This window comes from Orcinus orca, chromosome 1, assembly GCF_937001465.1.
Source record: "Orcinus orca chromosome 1, mOrcOrc1.1, whole genome shotgun sequence".
In the NCBI taxonomy this organism is placed as follows: domain Eukaryota; kingdom Metazoa; phylum Chordata; class Mammalia; order Artiodactyla; family Delphinidae; genus Orcinus; species Orcinus orca.
The window spans coordinates 32,409,440-32,430,536 of record NC_064559.1 but is presented as its reverse complement, the minus strand read 5'-3'; the positions used below and the strand labels follow the sequence as shown (position 1 = coordinate 32,430,536).

Below are 21,097 nucleotides of genomic sequence, written 5' to 3'. Positions count from 1 at the left end.
GCTTGCCCGAGGGGGGGCAGGAGCGGCTGCCAGGTCCCGGAATCAGAAGGGTTGACGCGTCCCCAGGCAGCGTGGCCACCCCTTTCTGGAAGCACTTGGCTGCATTTTCCGTGGGAAATGAGGACTTTTAGGGAAAAAAAAAAAAAAACTAACGAAAAAGCGTAGCACTGCATTGCAGAGCCGATGCTGCCAGGTCCCGGAATCAGAAGGGTTGACGCGTCCCCAGGCAGCGTGGCCACCCCTTTCTGGAAGCACTTGGCTGCATTTTCCGTGGGAAATGAGGACTTTTAGGAAAAAAAAAAAAACTAACGAAAAAGCGTAGCACTGCATTGCAGAGCCGATGCGACAGTGTGGGCTGCTCCTGCCTCAGGCTCGCCCTCCTGTCCTCGTGCAGCTCCAGGGGCCTCCTGGCCCTGAGGGCCGGGGCAGGACCCGAGGGACAGAGTTGGAGTGTGCAGAGTGGGGAACGGGGGCGGGCCTGGGCCGGGGGGGCGGCTCCCGGGGCTCTGGCCTCCGCCGCCTTCATCCCAACACCCGTGGGTCCCCATCCTCGAGGGCGCTTTTATTTTTTGTTAAATTAATTAATTAATTTTTGGCTGTGTTGGGTCTTCGTTGCTGTGCGAGGGCTTTCTCCAGTTGCGGCGAGAGGGGGCCATTCTTCATCGCGGTGTGCGCGCCTCTCACTGTCGCGGCCTCTCTTGTTGCGGAGCACAGGCTCCAGACGCGCAGGCTCAGTGGTTGTGGCTCATGGGCTTAGTTGCTCCGCGGCATGTGGGATCCTCCCTGACCAAGGCTCGAACCCGTGTCCCCTGCATTAGCAGGCAGATTCTCAACCACTGCGCCACCAGGGAAGCCCCCTCGAGGGTGCTTTTAGCTGAAGCCTGTCCCTTTAGCTGAATCACCTGGCTCACCATTTCTCCCCTCCAAAAGGGGCCAGGCAGCCTCGGTCATTCACCCACTGCCAGCCCCCCCGAACCCCTCAGAACTGTCGGGGCTAAAGGGCCCACGCCGCCATCTAGGCTCAGCTTTTGGGGCCCACAGGGGTCCGAGGCCCCCAGCGGGGACATGCCCTGACGGGGTCAGTCAGTGAAGGGGGCAGAGCTGGTCCCAAGCAGAGCCCAGGCTGGTGCAGGATGTGGCTGGGGACGCACTGGTTGGCCGTTCCAGGTGGCCAGTGGGTGGGGCAGCTGGGCTCCGACGCCACATATGGGGTCAGCACGATTGGCATCGCCCCAGCTTCCCTGGAGCCCTGTGCTTCCCACCCTCCAGAGGCAGAACCCACCCTCAGCTGCTGGCCCCGCCCGGCTTCCAGACCAGCTTCTGGGCTGGCCCCAGGGAAGGGGCGGGCCTGGGGCACCTCCCACCTGCCGCCCCGGGATCCTGTGTGGGGTGGAGAGGCGAGCGGGGACCCACCAGGGTTTCCGGGTCCCTGCGTTGACTGCCTGCTCCCTCCCTAACTCCTCCCCAGGGCCCCGTGGTACCCCGGCCCCCAGACAGAGGGAGGCCCGGGAAGTAGGCTCTGGGCCTTCCTGCAGGGAAGAGACTCCTGGGTGCAGAAAGATGCCCTCCAGTCCTGGGCGCCTCTTGTGGTCCCCTAAGACCTGGGACACGCCTCCTGTGCAGTGGGTCTGGACTAGCTCCGCTCAAGCCTGGGCCTGATGTACCACTGACCGTAAAGAGACTGGCCCTGCCTCCATCTAACCTTGATTTTGGGCGAGTTGGCTCACGTTTAGGGTGGGTTGTACCTCTCTGTACATCCCGTTTCAAGAAGGACACAGACATACTGGGTCTTGTCCAGAAGAGTTTGGCCAGGATGTGAGAGGCAAAGGAAGACACTGGAACGGGAGTGAACCTGACCAGACACAGGCGTCCAGGGAGGCCCGGCAGCTGTTCTCAGAGAGGCAGGATGCACGTCTCCTGGACGGCTGGACTGACCAGCAGAGGAAGCCACAGCGAGACAGATTTCAGTTAAGATAAGGAATCCACTCTAATAGCGCTTAACGATGTGAGAAGTGGGCCACTGGCTGCCAGCATTGTGTGAGCAGAGGCTGGTCCATCGGGGATGCGAGCAGGTCGGGAGTAGGTCGGAATGGAGGTGGTGGCTGGCTCCTGCCCCCCTGCCTCTGGGCACGGGCCGTTCTTCTGGGGAAGCAGCCCTGGAAGTGAGAAGGCGTCCAACACTGATACCGGGCAGGGCTTTGCTTCTCTGAGCCCCAGCGTCCTGCTCCAGAAACAAGGGCAGGGATGTCTGCCTCCTGAGGGCCGAGAGGGACGTGGAAAGACAGCACGAAGCTGGCGGGAGCCCCCACCCCGTGCCTCAGCTGACAGCGATGTTTCCTCGTCACCGACGGCTCGTGGGCACTTGGTCAGCTGTTGGTTTAACAACAGATAAAGGAAACAGGGGACCTAAGTGAGTCCGAGGTGGAGAAGCTGAACAGGACAGCCTTGTGAAACGGGGTGCGTGTCCCTCTAGAAGGGTCGCCGCCTGGGGGGTCCAGGCCCCTCAGCTTCAACCCCCTCCTCTAAGCGGATGAGTCACAACAGGTCTTCAGCCCGGACCCCTCCTTTGAAGCCCGCCTGCACCCACCTGTGCATTCAGAGTCTCCACTTGGATGCCTCACAGGTGACCCAACACCCACCTCATGCTCTCACCCACCTGCCCACGCCTGGGCTGCTCCAGGTTTCCCGTCCCACCTGTGAGTGCCCCCCCTACTCCGCGCCTCTACATCCAACCCTTCACTCTCCTCCTCCGACATCCCGTCACCCAGTCCGGCCACGGCCGCCTCTTTCCCGGGTCCTGCAGAAGCTGCTCACTCTGCCAGGTTAATTTCTGGGCAGCCTTCAAGCCTCAGTGCAGGCGCTGCTTCCTCCAGGAAGCTGTCCTTGATCTCCGTGAGAAGTCCCTCTAATAGCCCTATAGCACCATCCCACTCTCCGTCACAGTTCTGACCTTAGCGAAGGTCTGCCGTGTGTGTTTGTGGTCGTACGATCAGTGCCAGGTCCCTAAGTGGACTGAACGCCCCACGAGGGCACCCAGAACCCAGCTTCCTGGGCTTCCGGATCAGAACCAGAAGAGGAGAAAATCCACAGAGGTGGCACCGCGGAGGCCCGGTGAGGTCTGGCTCTCCAGGAGCAGCGCTGCCTTAGCACCAGTCTCTGCCCCCCTCTCTGGAGACTGAAGCACGAGTTTGCTGGGGGTGCGCTTGGTCCTGTCCCAGTCTCTGCACCCGGCCTGATCTCTTTGTCACCCCACGTGAGGTTAAGGGTCAAGGCTCATGACGCCCCACCAGGTGCCGGGATCTGTGCTGCCTCAGGGGTTTACGGTCTGAGCCAGTGGGGTGGTGCAGGAAGGTGTGCAGTGCTGGACGCGTCTGCACAGGACCGTCAGGGGGCAGCGACGGCGTCTGGGCCGCGAGGGGAGCCAGACAGTGAGAGTCAGGGCGGGGAGTGGGCACTGGGAGGCTGTGTGGCAGAAGGTTCAGGAGGGTCGGCGCTGGGCGCGGGGCCGCAGGAGCTGGGAACGGTGCTTCGGGTGGGTGCAGCCGGAAAGGGTGACACCAAGGTCCTCGGGGCAGCAGCACGGAGGTGTGAGGCCGTCGTGCCGTCAGGAGGTGCGCACCTCTCGCAGATGCTGGCGGGGGCTGACTGCATCACCGGCTTGGGAGGAAGCCCCAGGCACCGCGGAGCTGGGAGGTGTGGTGGTGCGCGTGTGTCAAAGGCCAGCTCGAGCCGCAGGCACTGTGCTTCCTGTGTGTGTTTCCCTCGGGGAACCGGCCACGGATGTTCCTTCAGGAGAAGAACCCGGAGCTCGGCGTCTCGTTCATTCGAGCCCCACCGGGAACATGAGGCAGGCCCGGCTCTGCAGTCGAGGTCTTTCCATGGAGGGCTGGGTCTGCGGCGGGGGCTGGCGGTCCTTCTTGCCAGCTCCTCGGGTGACTCTGGTGGACGGAGAGGCGGAGGACCCCTGCGCTGCAGCGAGCTCCTGCCGTCCCACCGTGGGGGAGACTCCTGTCACCACGCACTTCGTGCACTGTGCTCGCGGAGGCCGAAGGCACAGAAGACAGCCTGAGCGTCAGCGTTGGTCTGGGACCATGTCCCGTGGAAGCCAGACGCCAGCAACTGAGGGAGACGTGGGAGATGGAGCTGAGGGGCTGTGTGGTGGGTCCTGGGGGGGCAGCGGAGACGGGGGCTGGAGCCCTCGCGTGTGCACGGCCCCAGCGCTCCATGCTCTGCCGTCACCACCACGCTGACACACGCCTGCTTCTCCCCACAAGCCAGGCGGGGGGCACGGAGGGGAGGCACCCCTTCCCCAGCATCGGCTACACCAGCTCAGCTGAGGGCCAGGGCCAGCGAGCAACAGGCAGACCCGCAGGTAGGTCAGGGCCAGGGCGTTGGGTCGGCTGAGACTCTGCTGTTGCCCTTTCTCAGGAGCTACAGAGATCTCTTTCTGCTCCGATGCTGCCACAGCCCAGCAGCCTCTCACCCAGGGCCCCAGGTCCGGCGCGCCTGGAGGGGCAGCTCTGTGCCTTACAGGCTCTTAGTGGGCAGAGACCTCGCCGGCATCTGTGCACTCTCGAAGGGGAGGAGCCGTCAGCTTAGTGTCTTCTCTGGTCAACCGTGATGTGCTATCTGGTACCTGAGTGTCTGCTGGTCACTTCAGACACAGTGGGGGGTACGGTGGCTGCAGTCCACACTCGTGCCTTGGGAGGAACGCTGCTCTGTGCTCTTTCCTCAGGGTTGGAATCTCTCAGATGGGGTGTGGTGGGAAGGCAGGATGCAGGTGTAATAACTGATTTATCTTTTCCTTAAAGTAGATAATGGCTGATTTGTCAATACAGCTTTCCTTTGGGGGAAAACCCCCAGAAAAAACAAACAAAAAAACAACCGCTCTCCCGGCTGAGGTCGGTGGGGATGGACACCACTTCAGACTCCACAGTCAGCTTGCGTGGCTTAGTAAAGATGTGCCTTAACTTTCCAATTCTGTAAAATGGGTAGAACGATATGTGGCTAGAAACTCGCACCCGAGACCTTTAGGAAAGAGAAAGGAGATGGTTTGGGGGCATTTCACAGCTGCTCAGACCTGAGACAGAAGCTATTAGAGAAGGAAGCACTGAGGTGGTGAGAACTGACCAGCCTGAGTCCAAGTCTGGGACCAAAGCTGGTTGCTGTCACTTGTTAGGTTACTAACATCTTCAGAGCAAGTGTTTCTCCATGTTCTATGAATCAGTGTCTTCCAAAGGCGCATCTCCCGTCCAAACCCCCTTCCTGAGGTCCAGGCCACGTTTCCAAGAGCCTCCTGGATATTTCCTCCTGAATCTGACCCTGCTCCCCACGTGGACTCCCAGCTCGTACCTCCCTAGACCCCTGCCCACCCTGCCCCTGCTTGTAATGAACGACCTCATTCCCCTTCCAGTCACCAGCCAGACCCAGGAGCCGTCCGGCCCCCGTGTCCCCTCACCCCATCCAGTTGCCCAGCGTGGGGTCTCCCGCTTAGCCTGGCGGGGTCGTCTCCCCTGACCCAACAGCCCTGCTGCCCGTGTGGGTCAAAGCTGGTCCCTTCAGCCCGGCCGGGCCACACGAGTTTTCCTGTCTCCCAGTGCACATAAAGTTATGTTTACACCATCCTGTGGCCTCTTCAGTGTGTGGTGGCAGTGTGTCTAAAAACACAACGTGCATACTGTAATTTAAAAATACTTTGTTGGTAAAAGTGCTAACCATCACCTGAGCCTTCAGCTACTCTCGTAGGAACATCAAAGACCACTGCTCACAGATCATAAGTACAACACTAATGAAAAAGGTTGAAATATTCTGAGAATTACCAGATGTGACACAGAGACACAGAGTGATCAAAGGCTGTTGGCAAAAAGACACCGATGGGCTCGCTTGTCTCGGGGGCTGCACGGACCTTCTGTTAGAGAAAACGCAGAGTCTGTGAAGCACAGTAAAGGGAGGGGGCCTGTGCGTGGACCCCCCCCCCCCAACTCCCCCGGCTCTGCCCGGTGCCTCTGCCTGAGCACCTCCCCTTCCCAGGGAGTTCTCATGGCTCCGCCCCCTCGAGGCACCCTCCTCCCGGTCCAGGCCTCCAGGTGGACAGCTGCCCCGAGCCCGTGTCCCTTGCTCCATCCTGATGCAGACCCTCACGGGCAGGGGTTGTGTCCCAGCTCTGTCGGACTGCTGTTTACACACCCCCAGTCACAGGAGTCAGTTATTCTGGCTTCCCGAACTCTCTGGGAAGATCCTCCGAGCTCAGACCCAATTCCTTTTCCTCTTGGGGGTCTCTCCCAAACGCGGTGGCCTGCATGTCTGGCCTGAGTCCGGAGAGACCTTGGAATCGCTCCCATGCCTGGGAGAAGCCTGTGTGGGAGTGGCCTTTTGCGCAGGGGGGGCTGGAACTGGATTTGTGGCCGCCGGTGGTCCTGGGCATGTGGGAGTGGCCTTTTGCGCAGCGGGGGCTGGAACTGGGTTTATGGCCGCCGGTGGTGCTGGGCAGGGGGAGTGGCCTTTTGCGCAGCGGGGGCTGGAACTGGGTTTATGGCCGCCGGTGGTCCTGGGCAGGGGGAGTGGTCTTTTGCGCAGGGGGGGCTGAAACTGGATTTGTGGCCGCCGGTGGTCCTGGGTAGGGGAAGTGGCCTTTTGCGCAGCGGGGGCTGGAACTGGGTTTGTGGCCGCCGGTGGTCCTGGGCAGGGATACCTGAACCCTGGCTCTGGCACTTCCCAGCTACGGGAACTGGGCAAATCCTTTGCATTTTTGAGCCTTGGTTTTCTCAGCTGTGAGCTGGGGACAAACACCCGTTTCATAAGGTAGCTGTAAGGATTAGGTAGGACCCAAGTGTCCACACCCCGTCCAGCTTACAGTTAGGAATGAGGGGCCCAATATCGATCAGCGAAGCAGGTGGCAGAGCGGGGCAGGGTGCAGCCTCTGAGCAGAACATCAGAGCTCATACCCTGCGTCTTCTGCTCCCTTGCTGTGCGACCTTGGGCAGGTTGCTGTGTGACCTCTGTCTGCCTCTGTAAAATGGCAATAAGAAACATTAAGCACACACTCGGTGTGTCTCCTGTCATCACCATCTCAGAACCCGAACCTGTCCACCTGCTCCTCCAGGAAACCTCCCCACCCCCGCCGGCCTCACCTGGCCAGCGTCCCAGGAGCCTCCGCAGGCTGCCCGGCGGGGTGCCTCTCTGCTGGGCGGCCGCTTGTCCACTTGCGGCTGGGCTGTCTCGTGCCCCCCGAGACATTCTCACTCTTTCAGAGAGCGAATGAGAACACTCAGGGGTGAAATGCTCCTTTCGGGGGTAGGTATCCCAGCAAGTGGCCGGGGCCCTGCCCTGCTTCCCAGGTCACCGGGTCAGAGGAGGTCAAGGGCCAGCCACTCTCCCCCTGCTGTCGGGCCTCTCCCTCGGGCCCTCAAGCCCTGTCGTGGGGTCTGGCTCACTGTCAGCTGCATTCCTTCTCTCTGACCATTTCTTCATCTGAGACCCCCATTTAACGGGTGGCAGATACCCGTGCCTGGAGCCCAGCTGTAGACGCAGTTTGTTTCCCCAGGTGCTGCTCGTTAGCCCCACATCAACAAGTGGATGCAAATAAATTCTCGGATGAGGGTGTCAGCAGACTCCTCAGGTTTGACGTGGCCCATCCTGCACCCCTTGTGTCACGACATACGAACCGCCTGGCACATGGAAAGGCACTCGGTAAACAGGAGCTGCTTTTCTGTCTACCCATCTGTAGAGATAATATAAAAAAGAGCTAACACTTACTGGACACCCGTCACATCCCAGACACTGTTCTAAGTTTTTTAATGTTTTTTTACTCATGCAGTATTCACAGTGATTGTATGAGGCACAAACAATTTTTGTCCTCATTTTACAGAGGAGGCACAGAGAGGTTAAGTAACCTGCCTAAAGTCACACAGCTGCTAAGCAGCAGAGCCAGGGTTCACTTCCAGCGTCTGGCTGCGGAGCCTATGTTCTTAACCCTGACAGCATCCACCATGTGGCCAGGACGGCAGTGAGGGTCCCGTCCTTCAAAGTCTGTGGTCCCAGACTGCTGCTTAGATTGTCCAGTGAAGCCCAGGGGGAGGAAGGGAGGAGGGAGGGGGAGGGCCTCCGTTAGCACGAGTGGTGGTTACGGCGGTGACTGCAGGATTTAGAAGCTCTTTGCAGAAACCCATTTGCTATAATTCTGGAAGGAAGAGCTGAGGATCATTACTTTGTCTGGACAGGTTTGAAGTGGGGAGGAACTCGGTCAAGAGGCTTTAGAGAGGCCTCTTCTCCCTTCCCTCCCTCCTCCCTCTCCCCTCACTGAGCTGGCGGGGCTGGGGGTTGGGGGAAGTTTCTAGCCAGGCCGCACTGGCTACTTCCCCAGGGGACCAGCTGTGGGGTGTCAGGCCGTAGGGCTGGGGAAGGGCCGTCCACCTCCCTGGCAGCGGCCTTCACGAAGGCCCAGATCAGACAGAAAGGAGGACATGGAAGGGCAACAGGAAGCCAACCCAGGGAGACGGCCAAGGCCCCTGGGGCCCCCTCCTGACTGCCCCCACCCGATCCTGCAGGGCTGGCCTCAGCCCAGGTCTGGGGCAGCTCGGGGGTCTCTGCAGAGGAGGCGCCAAAGGACCCCTCCAGAGGCTGGGGACGCGGATTTCACTGGACGTGGCATTCGGGGAGATGCTGACGCAGAGTGTGACAGAGGCCACCCTGCCTCCCGGCTCTGCCACCGGGGCTCCACACCCGGGCTGTGCTGGCACCCGAGGCCAATGCAGGGACAGAGCAGAGAACCCGGCTGCCAGCACTGGAGAGGCCAGGCCTGGGCGGGGAAGGAAGGAGTGGCTGCAGCCGCTCTCCGCTCATCCCGGAAGCCGGGGGCCGAAGTTAGGGTTCAGGAGCCGCTAAGTCAGAGGGGGCTGGGGGTCAAGGAGAGGAGATATATTTGGTCCCTGGGGAGAAGGCTGGCAGTAGAGCGACGTGTCCACCCTCTGTTCCTTCTTTACCAGCAGAAGCTGACACCGTGCGCCAGCCACGGCATCGCGCTGGTCTCTGTACGTACATCACCCCTTGAATCCCCACAGTAACTCTGATTTAGAATTAGAGTTAGAATCCCTGTGGTGCAGGTGAGAAACCGAGGCTTAGAGAGGTTGCCCAAGATCACACAGCATCCGAGCGGCAGTGCCAGGATTCCAGCCTCAGAACCGCTAAGATTTATTGAGGTCCTTTCCACCTGGAGCTCACGGTCTGGGGACGGGGAGATAAGAACAAGAACAGGTGACAGGTGCTGCAGAGGAGAAGCATGGTGCACGGGAGGAGGCGTCGGGGAAAGACTGGCAGGATGAAGGGGGTGGTGGGTGACAGTGTGGGTGGAGGGGACAGCGTGGCCAGAGGTTCTGTGTGTGGCAGGAAAGAGCACAGCCCTTTAAGGACCTGCGAGGGGATCAGTGCAGCTGGAGCACAGAAGGCAAGCGTGGCAGTGCCAGGTGAGGCTGGGGGCTGGGTAAGGGCCACATCTAGTGACGTGCACCGGAAGCCGACGGGGGAAGACAGGGTAGCAGGGGCAATGGCGGGGGGGAGGTAAGGAGCCCCCGGGAGGAAGAGGCGCAGCTATAGCTGTGCACTAGCCTGTGTGGACCAGGGGAGGGCCAGTATGTGGGGTCACGGGACCCGACTCCGTGCCTCACTCGGCACGGAGACGAGACCTTGGGAAGCCTTTGGGCACTTCCTGTGCCACAGTGGAGGGAAAACCTGTCCCGTCCTTGCCTCGCTGCCTCTGGGATTGTTGAAAAGACTCAAGTGAAATCAAGGCTGTAAGCCGTTTTCACCGCCGCCCCCCCACGCCCCGGGAGAGGGGTCCTCTGGTGCTTGAGAGGCTCCAAGCTGCCTCTTTTCAAGGGGCCTCGGTGCTCCCACCTCCCCGTCTAGAGCCCGGCCCTGCCTGTGCACATGTCACCTGACCCTTCAGAACCCCAGCCCCCAGCAGAAGGGTGCAGTGGAGGGAGCGCAAACCTCAAACACAGGTACCCTCCGGAGGAGCAGACAGCCCTGCCCAAATGCTTTGTTTTCCCATCATTAGAGCATTTTATCAATTCTTGGACCATTTTACTGGAGGCAGCTTTGAGTGAGGCTCAGGGATCTTTTGATCCATTTTACCAGAGGGAGCCATGAGGGCCATTTCATCCATCCCCCTGCACCCAGCAGCATGATTGTCCAATCATTAAGCCACAGGCTTTCTAATCAAGCAGGATGGCATCCCGGGACCCTAGGCATCAGGAAATCCCAGTGTCTGACCTGAGTCCAGCGGCAAAAGATGCTTTTGTGGGATTTCAAAGGAGAAGCATTTCCTTCTCCAGGGAGAAGCAGAAGAGGGACAGCCAGGTGACAGGTCCCCCCTCAGTGTGGGAGACCCGCAGCTGGGGTGTGGGGTGTGGAGAGGTGGGGGGAACCCCCTGGTGTCCTCCTGCGGAACAGCTGACCTTGAGCCCTTGACCCTCAGGAGGAATGGTGAGGGGTCAGCAGCACTGACTAGAGGGTCTCGGGCATCAGTCCTGTCCCCCTCTTCCCGCCCACGTGCCCCTCAGCCAGGTATGCGGGTGGCACACGCCCTCTGCCACGCTGGCAGCCTGGAAACGCCGAGTCAGCGTTTTCTGCAGACCAGGGTCCGTGCCTGGCTGGCTCTAAAGGGAGGCTGCAGCCCAGCGAGAGCAGCGGTGCCGCCGCCGCACTGCAGTGGCCCGGCTCCCAGCGATGTGGCTGGCGGGCTGGGGACGCAGGGAGGAGGGAGACAAGGGGGGTTGCAGGTACCAGGAATTCCAGGGGTTCCTTGCTCTGACTCCGCGGAGATGAGGAGCCCCGAAGCCTGAGTAAGGCCTCCCCCAACACACAGGATTTGGGGGTGTCACTTCCTGGGTCGAACCCCAAACTTGATCCAGGATTCTGAGTATGCAGACCGGGAGCAACCGGGGAGGAGCTGCTGAGAGCGGAGGGGAGGGGGGAAGGTGGGGATGGGGGCCGCCTGGCGCCAGCGTTAAGTGCTGCGCGGCTGAACTGGGGTCCTGAGATCTGGGCGGTGGGCGCTGAGGGCCCAGTGTGGGGTTCAGGAGTGAGACCAAGGCACAGAGGCGACCCCGGGCTGGCGTCCTCCCTGCCCGTCCTGCCTTGTGGGTGTGGGGAGTACCTGCCTCTGTTCAGGGGGCCCAGGCCTCGCCTCCTCGAGAGGGAGAAGCGGTGGGTTCCCATGAGGGAGTCGGTCCGGGATCCTGTGCCCCAGACGCTTCCTCCTCCCCCGCAGGGCCCCTCCGCCCGCGTTCTCTCCTCCCCGAGACGCGTGGGGCGCGGGGGGGGAGAGCCCTGGGCACCAGTCGGGACTCCGTGCTCGGACGGGTGCGGGGGTGCTGGGCCGGGGCTGTCGGGGCTCTTGGGCCCGACGCCCCGCCTCCCCCGCCCCTTTTGTCTCCACCGCTCCTCTTCGCCTCCCTCCCTTTTCTTTTCTTCCTCGACTCAGGAAAACCTTCATCCGTAGCCCCCGAAGCAAATCGGCTCCCTCCCACCCGTTAGCTGGTTCCCGATCGCGGGGAGGCCCCCCGCCCGCCGTCCTTCCCAGCCAATCCCCAAGCCCGTGGGTGGCGGGGTGCTGGGGGGAGTGTCGCAGGGGGCGCGCGGCGGGTGGGAGCGCCTCCGCAGCGACGGGCTCCCCGAGGGGCTCTGGGGTCGCGCGGCCGGCCCCGCTCACCGCAAACTTCTCCCCCTCCCCGCCCGCGCCCCCGCCTCCTGCCAGCCACCGCCCCGGCCCGAGAGGGGGCAGGATCGCGGGGCGGGGACCTGCGCTACGGCCGGCGGGGGTCGCCCTCGGAGGCTCGGCCCGCGCCGCGTGCTGGCGGATGTGAGGAGCATCTGATTGGCCGGCGGGCGCGGGGCAGGTGTTACTACTGCGGCGCGCGAGGGAGCGGGCGGGCGGAGCGGAGCCGCAGCGGCCGGGCATCGGGAAGGCGGAGAGGGGCCTGGACTCCGGGAGCGCGGCGTCCTGCCCGCTGCCCTCGCCGAGAGCTCGGGCTCACCGCGCCGGAACGTCCCCGGGTAAGAGCGGCCGGGCGGGGCGGCCGGGGCCGGGGGCGCGGGCGGATGCAGGCGCCCACCTGGGACGCCCGGACTCTGGGCTCGGCGCTCGCGGCGGATGAACCGGGTGCGGGACGGGGCTCCGGGAGTCCGCTTGCGCCGGAATTACCCTGATGGTCCCTGGGGAGGTGTCCTGAATTATCCCAGGAACCCCTCTCCGAGAGCCGCGGGAAGGGCGCCGCGGGGGGCGGATGGAGTGGGTGCGCGTTGGAGAGTGAGTGCGGGCGCGGGACCCCCGCGGAGACGGTGAGGGAGCGGGGCGCGCCGGGGACCTGGCGGAGCACGGAGCTCGCTTCCTTTCCGCGCCCCCCGCCAGGCCGCGGCCGTCCGGGCCGGGGATGGGCGGCGGCGTCTTCCGCCCCTTCCTCTCCACGAAACTTTTTCATGCACGAGCCAGCGCGCTGCCCGGTACATCGGGGGAAGCAAGGACCCCAGGATCCTGGCAAGCGGCGGAGCTTGGAGAGACCAAGGAGGGGGTGGGGAAGGAGCAGCAGGGCAGTAGGAGAGCAGGCTCTACTCATTCTGCTGTGTGACCTTGGACGAGCTGCTGCACATCTCTGATCTCCGGGTGATGGGGTGCGTGGTGCCCCAGTGGGGAGCGGGGACGTGTGGGGGCAGGGCAGTGGGTGAACAAGCCCACGGGCGCACCTGCCGGGCCTGGGCGCTTAGAAATGAGTCGTCTTTGTTCTCCCACCTGTCTGCGGCAGCTCAGCGCTCCCTTCCTGAGGGCGGCGGGGGTGGGGGGTGCGGTGTGGAGCTGCGCTCGCAGCGTGCCTGGGGGGAGTCGGGAAGCTTCCATACCAACCCCGCCTATGACCTTGGACGGCTCACTTATCCCTCTGGGCCTCAGTATCCTCATCTGGAAAATGGGGGTTTGGAGTTCATGGTGTCTGAAGTCCCCCTCAGTCCTGGCCCGCCCGCAGGTGAGGTGAGCTCAGCACATCCCTTCTGTGACCTAGCCTCTGGGGAAACTGTAGCTCCCTTCTCCAACAAGGCAGCAGGGCTGTGAGACTCAGAATCTCCCACACCGCCCACCCTCTTTGTGGGGGCAAGGCCTCTCCTGGAGAAAAGTCCCAGTGCTGGACAGGAGGCCTGTGGGTTCAGGGGGTGTCAGGGGCCTCCCAAGGTCACGCTTGTGTCCAGGATGAGGTGGAGGTTCTGAAAGGTCTGCACCGTGATGGCCCGTAGCACCCCTCCGTGCACCTCGCTGCCCTTGCCGGGAGAGTCTAACCTGACGCCTCCTGGGGGTGCCTCTGGCTCTGCTCCAGTCGAGATGCGCAGTAGCTTCTCACTGAGCCTCAGGGTGCTGTGGTGAGGGTCCTGGTTTAAGATAGGAGGCCTGAGTCTGATTCCAGGTGCTGCCTCCCATTTGTGTGACCTTGTGTGACCTCGGGCAAGGCCCGTTTCTTGCTCTCCTCGCCTATACATGGAAGGGGTTGAACTAGGTGGCTCCCCGGGACCCTCCCAGCCCTGCAGTCCTGTGGCTGCAGTTCTGGGCTGGAGTCTGATCGTAAGAAGTGGGCTTAGCTGGGTGGTGGGGCAGGTGGCCCTGGAATTCCCAGTGCACATCTGTCTGCAGAGTGGAGACAGCTGGAGAGAATTACTCGGTACGAGTGGGCCACTCGGTATGAGTGCGCGCCCCCGCCATGCGTCCTCGGGAAGCCCGGGCTCACTGGTTAGTGGCTGCGTGACCTTGAGCAAGTTACTCTATGTCTCTGAGCTTCAGTTAGTTGTCGGACAAAATGGTAACAGCTGTGGTGTTTTAGGTTGGCGTGAGAAGTAAATGAGAAACACATGTACGACGCTTAGTCCCGTGCGGAGCCTTCCAAGTCCCGAGCCCGCAGCTACTGCCAATGAGAAATATGAAGACCTGCGGGGAGCGGGGCCAGAGGCCGGAGGTGGGGGTGGGGATGGACTGGCGGTGTGATCTCCCTGCAGCTTCCAGAGCGTCTCTGCAGAATGGCGACAGCGGCGCTGCCTGCCTCTCCCTGTCTCTGTCTCTGTCTCTGTCTCTGTCTCGGATCATTCGCGTGATTCTGCAGCAGAAACTTCACGGGAAAGAAAGAAAATGCTTGACTTCCCTGTAATGTCGCCTCTTTTCTGCTGGTTCCCCCGGCCCCACCTCCTGCCACACCTCCCATCCCTTCTGCGGTTACAAGATGGGCTTCACTCCATCCACCCCCGCCCCCAGCCTTGGAGGAAGGAGCCGACTGGAGCCGAGAGGGGGTGAGGCTGGCCCCCTGGACTGACAGCCAGAGCTCATCTGCACCCAGGGCTGCAGCGGGAGAGTGGCAGAGGCACCGGCCCTGCCTGGGGGCGCTCTCGGGACCCTGGGGTGTCAACACGGGTGCGCTGGTGGGTGAGTCGTGGGGTTCCCATGGACTTGTCGTGTGACCTTAGGCAGGTCACACCCCTTGGGCCCCTGTTTTCTCAACTGCAAAGTGAAAGGTTGGTTTAGATGCTCGAAGGGCCTTCTGACCGTCTTGCCTGTGACCCTGTGGGGTCTGCCTTTGCTGAGGCTGGGGGCGGGGTGTGTGGGAGGTTTGCGGAGTCACGCGGGCACTGCCTCTCACCACCCCTCTGTTAAGGTCCTGCGACAGCCTGCGAGGAGATGATGACATCTCCTCAGCAAGAATGCTGGGGCTTAAGAGCAAAGGCTTTGCAGACAGACAGGTTCAAACTCCTGTCTTGGCTCTTTCCATATTAGCTGTGTGAATTGGGGCAAATTACTTGACGTAACTGAGGCTCAGTTATGTCATCTGTGAAATGGGAACAAGGTTACCTACTTCTTAGGATTCTTCTGAAGATTACACGGGAATAATTAATGTAAAACTTCTGGGATGTGGGGAGTTCTTAGTGTGCATTGAGTGCTGCATGAGGAATGGGCTTTTTGAGGTTCTGCGTCAACACAGAGGGGACTCAGGCTAGCGGAAGGGCGGGGTGGAGCCCACCGTCCCGCAGGTGTTGCCACGCGCAGCTGCTGAGGAGCCCCGCCTTCCAGCATCCTGCTCTCACTCGACTCTGCCTGGGGCTTCAGGAGCTGGTTCTCGTCACAGGGCCTTGGGGGGCAGGGGCTGCCGGCGGAGGCCAGTCTGCAGAGAGGAACTGGGAGGTTGACAGAAGCCCCTGGTGACAAGGATACAAGGCAGAGGCCCGACAGCCTCCGCTCAAGGTTAGTGGTGAGGAAAGGGCTGGCAAATAGGGCCTTGGAGAAAAGGCATCACCGCCCACGGGCCACGTGAGGTGAGTGGACCCCAGCCTGGGGCGCCGGAAGGGACCCTGGGGGTCATCTCATTCAGTCTCTGACTTTGATGGTGGGGAAGCTGGGCTCAAAGAGGGGGACCATCTTGCCCAGTATCACACGGCATCCGAGCACCAGGGAGGGGGCTGCACCCGCCCTGGGGACGCTCAGTCCGGTGCCCTTTCCACTCTCCCCGTGAACCACGGAGCAGTTACCTTCCATCTCTTCTAAAATCAGAGCACAAGGTCAGGGGCCTTGACTGAAGCAGAAAGGATGTGAGATCATCAAATCCAACATTCCCAGGTTGCCGGTTAGAACACTGAGGCCCAAGAGAATGCAAGGGTCGGCCTGAGGTCGCCCAGAGCCAGAGACGCATATGCTCTGAGGCCCGAGGTCTGCCAGTGACACCAGCTGCTCCTCTGCTTCTCTTGGGCCTGACAGGCTGCACGGCAGCAGGACAGCCAGACGTGGAAAAACAAACCCCACGGGCTTGGGCAAGGGAGAGAGGACAGAAAGGCAGAAACACTACTTCCAAGACCCAGATTTCCTCTCTTGGCTTTGTCTCTTGGCCTGGCTCTGCCGGCCCTTCTGAGCTGTTCCGTGACAGCCTCCCCGCCCTGTAGAGAGGAGACAATAGCCAGCCCGCTGGCCTCGGTACCATCCGTGACACGAGTGCAAGAAAGTCAATATTTGCCCAGTGGCAAAGGAAGGGAAATCTCGTCCGATTTGGGACGAGAGTGAGGGGAGTGATTCTGCAAAGCGAGGTCGCGGCGCCCGGGGCCTGCGGCGTCAGCACTCGGCTTCTAAGGCAGCCTTTGGACCCACCGTGTTAAATCACCCTTTGTGTGTGTCTCGGAGAGCCTGCACCCCGCCCGCGGCCTGACCCCGGATACATTTCCCTGACTGCTTGCAGCTGGTGCCCGCCCCCGCCCCGCCGGCTCCCTGGAGGAATGGACTCCTGCAGAAAGGCCTCGGAGCAGATGGCCCCCCGAGCGGGGCTCAGGCTCGCTCCTTATCTGGCCCCTGAGCCCAGGGAAAGATGTGGAAAAAGCCCTTGTCGGGTCAGCAGAGGCTGTGCCTGATTTTCCTGTCCTGCCTTTGTTTTGTTATCTTTTTGTTTTCCTTCTCTGCATCCTGCTTGCTTGTTCTGTGTCCTGAAGTTGGGGAAGGGCCTGCGGGGGAGGAGGGTCAGAGCCCGGAGCCTTTCCTCCACAGAAATGCAGTTCTTGGAACCCACGGCAGCTGCCGGCTGCTACGGTGGCTTTTGTGGTTGCCTGGGATCGCACCTTCACAGGTTAGCGAAGGGAGCTTTGGGAAGCAGAACGCGTCCGGCGCGAGGCCCTGGGGCCGCACTGGGCGCGGGAGGGGCTGCGTGCTGTGGGAATCCGCCAGGTGGGAGGCTGTGGGTGGATTCACCAAGCCCCCTTCCTCTCTTGGGAACGCTCTGGCTGTGCTGCCTGCCCCAGAGGGGCCACGCCACGTTCCTGGTGGTCAGGGCTGCCGCCCAAGGCTAACCCCGGTCCCCTGGCCCCCAGACGATCACAGGGCTGGCGGTCCCCGGAGACCGGAGAGCCAGGGCAATCGATGTCCCACGTGGACCTGGGGCAGCGGCAGGGAGACTGAGGGAGGGCCCCCCACCTTCCTCCCGCCTTCCCCACAGCCAGCCCTGCGACCTGGTCTGATCAGCCGTCCGGCAGCAGCAGGGGCAGCCTGCAGCCTGTCCGCCGGGACCCCTAGCGCACAGCCCTGGGCGAGAGCGCAGCGCAGAGCGGACACCCTGCGTCTTCCGGGGCCCTGGCCCGTTGGGGTGGGGTGTGTGGGACTGGCACGTCACAGGTGCCTAGCACCGCCACCCAGGCGCCAGGCGTCTTGTCCAGATCCCACCTCCTGCAGGGCTGTAACTAAGTTACTGAAACACTGGTCGCCTCAGTTTCCTCATCTTTAAAGTGGAAATGAAATAGTGTGTACGCCATACGGTAGATGAGGATTCAGCGTGTTAATATTTATGTGAAGCTCTGAGAACGGTAAGAGTATGAAGATTTCGCTGTTGTTATTGTGGTGCTTCTTCAAACCGGAGGGACACTTTGTAGATAGAGAAGCAGTGTGGGAGCCCGGAGCGCGGGGCGGTGAGGCAAGGCGGTCACGGTATTTGGCCAGAAGGACCTGGCATCCAGTGATTGTGCTGTGCAGTTACCGCGCGTGGCCCCGGGCAAGCTGCGTCTTCCTGCCCCTGGACCTCAGTTGTCCCCTCTGAAAGGTGGAGAAGGGCGACCGCCTCCCTCGCGTCCCCCAGGGTGCCCTGGATGACGGTCTGAGGCGCTGGCCTCCTCCCGTCTCACCTCTGACCCAGGCGGGCTTCCTGGTGGAGGCTCTGGCCGGTTGCGCTGTCTACAAACAGCCCCAGCCCCAGTGCGGCGCTCTCCCCACAAGGACACGCGGGTGCTGGGTGGCTCCGGGCTGAGCCCGCCCTCTCCCAGCGTCTGCACCTCCTCGGTCGGCATGCTCCGGGCAGGAGTATTTCTGGACGTGGTCCCCGGTTGTACAAGCAGAGAGTCGGGGGCGCGTCTCCTTCGAGCTGGGACACCAGGTTGGTGACCCTGAGACGGGCGGGGGGCCCTTCCTCCTCCCCCGCGGCCAGGCTGCGTGCAGTGCCAGGAGGCGGGGTGGGGCAGACGGTGGCTCGAGGCAAGTCCAGGGCCCTGGTGGGCGGCACCCTTGTCCCCTCCCTCGCCTGCCGCCTTCCTGCCTGCCTGCTGACGGTATTGGGCAGGTGATTAGGCCAAGGGCCTCTGCTGAGGACGGGAAGTGACAGGCTGCAGGCGCCCAGGCCACCAGCTGAGTGGCGCCCACTGCCCCGTAGCCCTCTGGCTGGTCATCGGGGTGAGGGGCAGGTATGGAGAGGAGAGGCTCCTTTAAGTCTTCGGAGCTACTCAGGGCCCTGGAAATGTCGCCTCCTCAAAGCCTCTTCCCAAACATCATTTTCCAGGAGCCCTGGAGATGAGTTGCTTTGCCAAGGTCACCTCCAGGGTCACCTCGAAAGCGAGCACAGCCCCCAGAGCCCACTGCGTTTCGTCCGCCCCTCCCCCCCCGCTGGCTTCCTAAAGAAGGTGTGGGGCTTTGGCTGGAGTGTAGGGTCCTGGTCGGGTGCCTGTCTCCTGTGACCTTGGCCATGACCTTAGATCCCATGGAAAGTCCTCCCTCAGGAAGCTGGAGGTGTGATGAGAGAGCTGGGAAGACTTCCTGAGGGGCTCCGTGGGAGAGGAGGAGTGAAGGCTTTTCCCAAGGTGTTTAGGAGTCAGGCTGGATTCGGGCTCGGGAGAAGCTTCCGGAAAGAGCCCCGGACTCGGAGTTCAGTACCACGGAGTCCAGAGTCAGACCCTAGAGCCGCCTGCCCAGGCTGCGGGCCGATGCTCGAGCTCTCTGAACCCATCACCCTCCTCAAAACTGTGGTCGAAGCCCCTTACCTTACAGGGCTTTGTAGATTTTTTACTTTTCAAAACGGCCTCGCTGGGGTCTAATTTACGCACTGTGCGGGCCACTCAGCCGCAGCGCACAGTTCAGTGGGTCTCGTGCAGTTACAGTCGCGCATCCACCACCACCACCCAACTTCAGAACATTTCTCACCCAAAAGAAAAAGTGCAAACGTTCGTGGTCACTCCTGTTCTCCTTCTCCCCAGCCTCCAGCCAACGGATAATTTGTCTTGCGTCTCTGTCAGTCTGTCCCCCTGGACGTGTCACGTAAATAGAATCGTTCACTGCGCGCCTTCTGTGACTTGCTTCCTTCACTTGCATATATTTTCAAGGCCCAACCACATCGCCCCATGTATCAGTCCTTCATTCCTTTGAATGGCCGAATAATACTCCGTTGCAGGGAGGGACCGCAGTGCATTTATCCATGCATCTGTTAATGGGCGTTTTGGTTGGTTTTTTTTTTAAATTTTTTTTTTATTTATTTTTTTTTGTTTTTTTTGTTTGTTTGTTTGTTTTTGGTTGGTTTTTGAGTGTTGTGAATGCGGGTGCTGTGACCATTCGTGTAAAGGTTTTTGACAGGACAAGTGTTTTTTTTTTTTTTTTTTTGCTGTACGCGGGCCTCTCAGTGTTGTGGCCTCTCCCGTTGTGGAGCACAGGCTCCGGACGCACAGGCTCAGCGGCCATGGCTCATGGGCCCAGCCGCTCCGCGGCATGTGGGATCTTCCCGGACCGGGGCACGAACCCGTGTCCCCTGCATCGGCAGGCGGACTCTCAACCACTGCGCCACCAGGGAAGCCCAGGACAAGTGTTTTTATTTCTCTTGGGTACGTACCCAGGAGTGGGATTGCTGGGTCAAATGGTATCTAGTCTGCTCTCTGCATCCGTGGGTTCTCCTCCACACCTGAAGATTCAACCAGCTGTAGGTTGAAAATATTTGAAAAACATTCCAGACAGTTCCACAAAGCAAAATTTGAATTTGCCACGTGCCAGCAACTCTTTGCATAGTATTTACATTGTATTAGGTATCATCAGTAATCTAGAGAGGAGTTGAAGCCTGCCGGAGGATGCGCTAGGTTATACACAAACACAGCCCTGGTTTATATAAGGGACTTGAGCGGCCTTGCATTTTGAGGGGTCCTGGAAACCACTTTCCATGGAGACTGAGGACAACAGTACTTAAAAAAAAAATTTATTTATATTTTTATTTATTTATTTAGTTGCTCCGGGTCTTAGTTGAGGCAGGCAGGCTCCTTAGTTGCAGCATGCGGACTCTTAGTTGCAGCATGCGTGTGGGATCTAGTTCCCTGACCAGGGATCGAACCCGGGCCCCCTGCATTGGGAGCGCAGGGTCTTACCCACTGCACCACCAGGAAAGTCCCAACGGCACTTATTTTTAAAGCTGCTGTTTACTGACCCTGTTCTGAGTACCGCGTGTGGACAGGCTCCTTCAGTTATCACAGTTCTCTGTGAAGCAGGTACTATTATTATTCCCATTTTATAGAGTAAGGAACCTGGCGCTCAGAGGTTCCAAGGATACTTGCTGGGGAGCCAGGCTTGAACCCCACACGCTGGCCTGAGTGCGATGCTGTGGGAGTGTTCCCTGCCCACCACGTGGCTCTTCTGGGGAGGTGACCAGACCCCTGCATCCTCTGTCCCCGGGTGCAGTTTTAGGGGCTCCTGTGTCCCCCCCGTATGGAAAGCCTCCCACATGCTCTTAAGAGGCAGAGAGGACCTTCCACCTGGGGTCGGGGCGAGGGAGGCATCCCAGCTCTGACTCCCCTCCTGACTTGGAAAGAGATTTCCCTTCTCTGGGCCTCATTTCCTGCTGTGCAGCAGGGGCTGGGGTACCAGATCCTGGGCTTCCTTCCAGGTCGTACCTCCCGTGGAGATTCTGCGCAGTCTTCCCAGCAATGCTTCTCCCACCTAGTGTGCCGACCAGCCAGGTGGGGGCTGAGTGCGGGGTCGGGAGGAGGGGGCACCCGCCACTGAAACAGCCAGCCGGCTTCTGAGGCTCGGCCCTCCTTCCTGGGCTCGTCTGTGGGAAGGTGCTGTGCACACGGTAGGTGCCCAGTGTGTGTTAGCCAACTCCGAGTCTGCCGGCCCAGTCTGGCGACACCGGGAGAGGCAGCAGCGGCCGCTGTGCATCTTCCTTCTGCATGTCCGCGTCCTGCAGCCTTTCCCGGCCCTCCCTCCGCTCCGCATTCCCACTTCCAGAACCTGCTGGTCAGAGCTCCTCCTGGATCCAGGCGCTGTGTCCCGAGCCTTTAACCCGCAGAGGGACCAGCGGCGCCT

General features: G+C 61.0%; 1 protein-coding gene across 3 annotated transcripts in view; it reads left to right on the top strand.

The window, feature by feature from the left end:
- SYT2 (synaptotagmin 2) overlaps positions 1-21,097 on the top strand; it is an 84,876-nt gene that overhangs the window by 36,372 nt on the left and 27,407 nt on the right. The window contains exon 1 of one of the 3 annotated variants that reach the window (XM_033415992.2): positions 11,890-12,054. The exons of the other annotated variants lie outside the window; for them this stretch is intronic. The gene's annotated coding sequence lies outside the window, so the exon portion shown is untranslated. Of the gene's footprint in view, positions 1-11,889; positions 12,055-21,097 lie in introns of those variants that run through there. 3 annotated transcript variants of the gene reach the window in all.